The sequence below is a fragment of the Nyctibius grandis genome, chromosome 5 (assembly GCF_013368605.1).
Source record: "Nyctibius grandis isolate bNycGra1 chromosome 5, bNycGra1.pri, whole genome shotgun sequence".
Classification (NCBI taxonomy): domain Eukaryota; kingdom Metazoa; phylum Chordata; class Aves; order Nyctibiiformes; family Nyctibiidae; genus Nyctibius; species Nyctibius grandis.
This window is the reverse complement of record NC_090662.1, coordinates 82,233,106-82,238,480: the sequence shown is the minus strand read 5'-3', so window position 1 is coordinate 82,238,480 and position 5,375 is coordinate 82,233,106.

The window sequence follows — 5,375 nt, the reverse complement described above, 5'->3', positions numbered from 1 at the left end:
TGCGAGCCTGTTCATTGACATGTAATTGAGTTTACAATTTTCATGTTTAAATCCTAGATAGTAAGCTGTTTGTGATGGAAAAGTGTGATGGACTGTTAAGGTGTTGCATTTTTCTGTTGTGCTCCATAGCTCGGTATGCAAGTTTAACTGTGATGACTGTTCAGTTTTCCAACGGAGTCACTGACTGACTGTGGCATACTCTGTTTCCAAGGAAGAACATGTAGTCTGTTTATCTTTTAAATAACTGGTAAATGGCCCAAGAATTTCTGAGCCAGAAAAGAGCCCTACAGGAGCTTCTGTTATTATCCTTGTCTCAACGATATGTGGCACGGTGGCATCGTGGCAGGGCAATGGCAGGGACATGGAACAGATCTGAAGTGTTTCTAACTCCTGCTTGCTGTCATTTTTCTGTTGTCCTGTCTTTCCAAAATAGACAGCCTCGTAACTATAAAGATGTCTTTCCAGAGGTGGAGTGGCAAGGGCCTGTGGAGAGAAGCACTGGTGGAAAGGGCAGAGTTACCATGATGACTTTAAGGGAAGCAGCAGATGCACAAAAGTTTTTGTTAATGGGATCAAAGGACTGAGGCACGTACTGGCTGTAAAGCCTGGGAAAGCAAACTGGAGATCTGTCACTGCTGTCAAAACCCCTTCTCCTCCTCGGGAGCTACCTCCTGTAGGATTATGTTGCCATTTTTCCACGCCCTCATGTGGCTACAGCCCTCTAACCAGGACCATGCTGGTGTGCCTCTCTGGGAACTGGCCAGTTAAACTCCGGAGGGAAAATGCTGACAGCCACCAAGTGCGCTTGGCAGGTGAGAGCAGCACCTATACACCTCTGAGGTGGTGCCTATTCATAGTGTCTATCCTTTTCTTCTCATTTTTTCCCTTCTCTTATTCTTTTCCTGTGATTTCTATTGTGTTGCTTCTTTCAGGGAGACATCCCTGCAGTCACTTCCAAAAGTTTCTTTGGCAATTAGGCTTTCAAACTGTGAAAGCAGCTAATTCAAATTATTCCTCTCCGTGAGCTCGAAGGGCGTGTGTGTGTTTGTGTCTGTGTGAAGGGATCTTGCTGTTCTTTCTCTTACAGGCTTCTAACATTTCCCCAAAGAATAAAAGCCATTGTCAGTTTTTACACAAATGATTTTTTTTTCTAGTCAATTAATATTATAATAAAGAATAGATTAAAGTGTTACTTTGGAGGAAACAAAATAGTGTATACAAGCCCTTCTGCTTGCTGGGGAGTCAATGGGTTTCCTGTGCTACTCAACATTTTCTAGGATTGTGACAAGGTGAACAGGACACAAAGAGTAAGATATATAGAGATGAGTTTTGAGACTAGAGATAATCAAATCAAGAGGGCAGTACTGTAGACTGGAACCTCCCTGTCCCCTACCCTGTCCTCTCCATCAGCTGGTTGTACTTTCTGGAATATTAAAATGAAAAAAAAACACAACAAACCACCTCTCTTTCTTTGGCATTTTGATTTGAACAAAGTGCATCAGCGCACCTTTGACTTTTCCCCTTAGCACCTCCAGATTTCTAAGCCTTTCCCTGCCATGTTGTTCCATTACAACTGGAGTCCCCTGAGCCATTCTGCTCCAGCCGCTGGCTAGAATTAAAGTTTTTAAGGACTTTGTCCACTGATGTCCTTTCTCAGGCTGGACTTAACGAATTTCACACACCTCAGCAAGAAGCCAATAAAATACTATGAAGTAATAGATAGATGTTAGAGGAGAAGGGAGGAGCTTGGTCAAAAAACGGGTGAATTTTATCTGTAGAAAAATGGCTGGCTGCTTGGATGAGAACAATCTGAATTTGGGCCCTAAAATCTTGCTGTCATGAAATGCTGGGGAATTGCAGTTCAGGTGCTTCATGCTATCCCCTGCACCTGTATTCCAGGTGCCCATCAGGCTTTATCTCCTACAGAGAGCTTGCAGTCTGCGCTGGGCTTGTCCTCATGCTGTAGGGAGCACGTGCTCTGTGGCAATTGGGTGGTTTAGTTTCTTTTGGGAAATGGAGCCCGACCGTGGAGTTGTGCCCATGATGGTAAATGGAAGGTTGAAATATATGAACTGAAATGCCTATGGTGTAATGCAGATATGTTCTTTTTCCATCTTCTTTCATCTTTTCCCTACTTAACTTCCCCTCCCCCCCTTTTTTCCATCTAAAGCCCAATTTTCACATTGGGGAAGCATTTTATTTTAACGAAAAATGTTCACCATCACATTCAGTCATTCTGCCCTTTCATGCAAGGGCAGTCTGTGTCTCAGGATCCTAAACTGCAGAGCATACTTTCAGTGAAATCTCCAGGGGGGTGATAGAGATCGGTTTGTCCCTGGGCTTGGATGCCTTTCAGGACCACCTGTCGCATAATCCAGTTGCCAGCCTCAGGCCAGAGAACATAATAAATATTTTAAAGTCTGTAAGCACAGCACTAGTCAGGCTTTTAGGGACCAAAAACCAGGAAAAATGGAATGTATAGAGTAAAAATCCACAGGTTTCAAAGTAGTTCTTGTTGTGGATGTTTTTACTAGAAATACTGTTGCAAGCATATGATATGACCCTAAATGCATCTAAAGAATGCAATTCTGTTACGAAACAGAAAAGAGTTTAGATAGTTTGGACCACATTAAGTTATGATACTGTCATAATAATATAAATAATTCTTAGTGTTATCAGATCTATGTATTTTGTCAGGTTATTCTACAGACACACCAACTAAAATTATGCAAAAAATGAAACAACCTCAATGTACAGCCTCCTTCTGGCACCCGGCTTTTCTGTGTATTCTTCCCCCTGCGTATTTCAGTACTTTGGCAGTTTGACTCCTTCTTGCCCCCCCAATTTTCCTTCCTCTTGTGCCCCCTCATGCTGCTGGCCCAGGTAGTCAAACAGCAGTGCTGGTGCTTTCCCCTCTCTGTGCTCAGAGCTGCCAGGGTGTCACTAGGAAAGTATCTTCTAGAGAAGTCATATTTGCAATGCAAAAAAGCTGTGAAAAAATATCTGGAAACACCAGCTGGCTGCTGTGTATAAGAATTTAAAATGTTTCTCAGTGGTATGCAAGAAGAATTCCTTTGTTCTTCTTCCAACATAAAAAAAAAAAAAATCAAAGATAGAAGATAACATTTTGACTGACCCAGTATGTTAGGGATGCAGAGGTACATCCAGATCACAGTGATGAGCTAATTTTCCATTCCCTTTTTACATTTTGATGCAAGGCAGCTAGGATATATGTATATGTGTGTAGTTTTCCTGGATGTTGTTCCCTTTTTTGGCAGGAAAATGTTGAGTAGGGAAATTTTGAAAATTTCTGAATGTTTGAGAACTCTAACAGATCAGACTCTTCTGATGCAGTTGTTGTACACCGGGGTTTTTTGTGGTGGTGCGTGGGATTTCTGGATTTTGGTCTCCTGGTTGGCACTGGTGGGAATGTACCCTCTGCTGTATTGTCATGTGTAGCAGTGTAATTTCTCCTGGACGTGTCAGGTTTGCAGTGTGCAAGTAGAATTAGATATGTGTAGGACATACCTCATAGTTGTGACACCTCAGGTTTGCTCTGTGTGTACTCCACAGGCTTTGTGCACATACTTCTGTATAAGAAATATTGTCTTGATGGTGGCCTGCATCAATAGCAAACAGTGACAGAAGGCTGGACGTCTCCTAAGTGAAGCTTGGAGGTTGTTTTGGGCGCAATTGCAGCACAGACAAGAGGAGTACAGCTCTCGCACTAAGACTCTCCCAAATTAGTGTATCTTAGGTAAAAGAAATTTAAGCATGTAATTTCTATATGTAAATACCTGTGAAGCTTGCATCCTAGTAGTGTTATGGAACTTGAAGAGCCACAGGTTTGATCTCAGTGCTTTCTTAGTCCTTAAAGTTACTCATGAGATCACCAGCCAGATACGCTTTGGGAAGACTTGATTCTCCTGATGGTGTAGAGTCTGTCTGGAAGGGCAATGAAGTCTATAGGGAAAGGGATTTTCTAGGATCTTAGAAATGAAGCCAAAAGGGCAAGAGCTGTTGATAGAATTTCTTATAGGGGATCCCCACTGTAGAAATGTTGACTGTGGCTCGCTGCTTAGTTTAGAAACGATGTAAAACATGTACCATGCACTTTATACAGAGCAGATGGTACAACAGGCTTTACTGGTTGCAGTGTGTCAAATAACAGATTGTCTAGAAAAGTTTGGTTGCTTTTGGCAGACAATTTAATTCAGCTCATAGCATGTTACTGAAGTTCACTGTGCGTTTCTGCAAAAGTAGGCAGCTAACACATTTTATGTCATCTGCTATACCAAAAGTTTCTTAAATAATAAAAAAAAAATGTTAGAAGTTGTGTCCCTACTTGTTCTCTTGAGCGGAGGTGGGAAAAAGAGTCTCAAGTGTGTGAGTAGAAAAAGCAATCTGAAATCCGTGAAATTGATTCATATTCCAAAGCCACAATCTCAGTGGTACAAAATTGTATTTTCATTCTCTTTTTAGTATACTTTTTGAAATAATTCCTCCCTTTATTTTGGAATGGGAGAAACATGAAAATCTCAGAATTTATCGCAAAAAAAATACAGTTTCTACAAACTTCTAACATCTACACAGAATAGTCTATTAGGTTTTGTACCAGCTATGATCAGACAGATTCAATAAGCCAAAGTATTGTTTAATCTTAACAATAAGAACTGAGCATACACAAACATGGGTGTTAAAGTACTAATAAAGATATCTGTGTACAGCTTGATCATATTCCTGCCCATGGCAGCGGGGTTGGAACTAGATGATCCTTAAGGTCTCTTCCAATCCAAACCATTCTATGATTCTATGATATTAAGCATGATCATATCACAAAGGGATCCTAGGAAGGACTAGCTTCTTCAGGTCTCTCTCTGTGTGTCATTGCATGTTTTTCTCTTCTCTGAAACAGTTTCTCAAAAACATCGTTGTGTAATCCAGGCAAAAGTCCTTAGTTGAGCTGGCTGTCACCTGGACTGGTCTGGTATGCTCATCAAGCAGGTCCAGGCTTTGCATCCAAGTGACTTGCTCTTGCAATGCTCTTCTAGTTTTGTCTAGTTTTGAAACTACTGTCACGTTACCTGCTTGCTATTAAGCTGAGCTAATAGATGGAGCATCCCAAAGACCAGGTCACAGGATGGTGTTTACAGGTGATATCTGAGGAGCTTGAAGTCATACAGACTGTGATAGTATGTGATTCCAAGGGGTGGTAATGTCTTTAATGGACTTTTTCTTTAAAAAGTATTGTATCCATAGCTGTGAATCACTATGCATGTTTCACATTTCATTCCCTTGTTGCACGTCTTGCATGTGAAATCCATTTGCTAAGGTGTCTTCTGTGAACCCATCTGTGCCAAACTCAGAGGATGAGA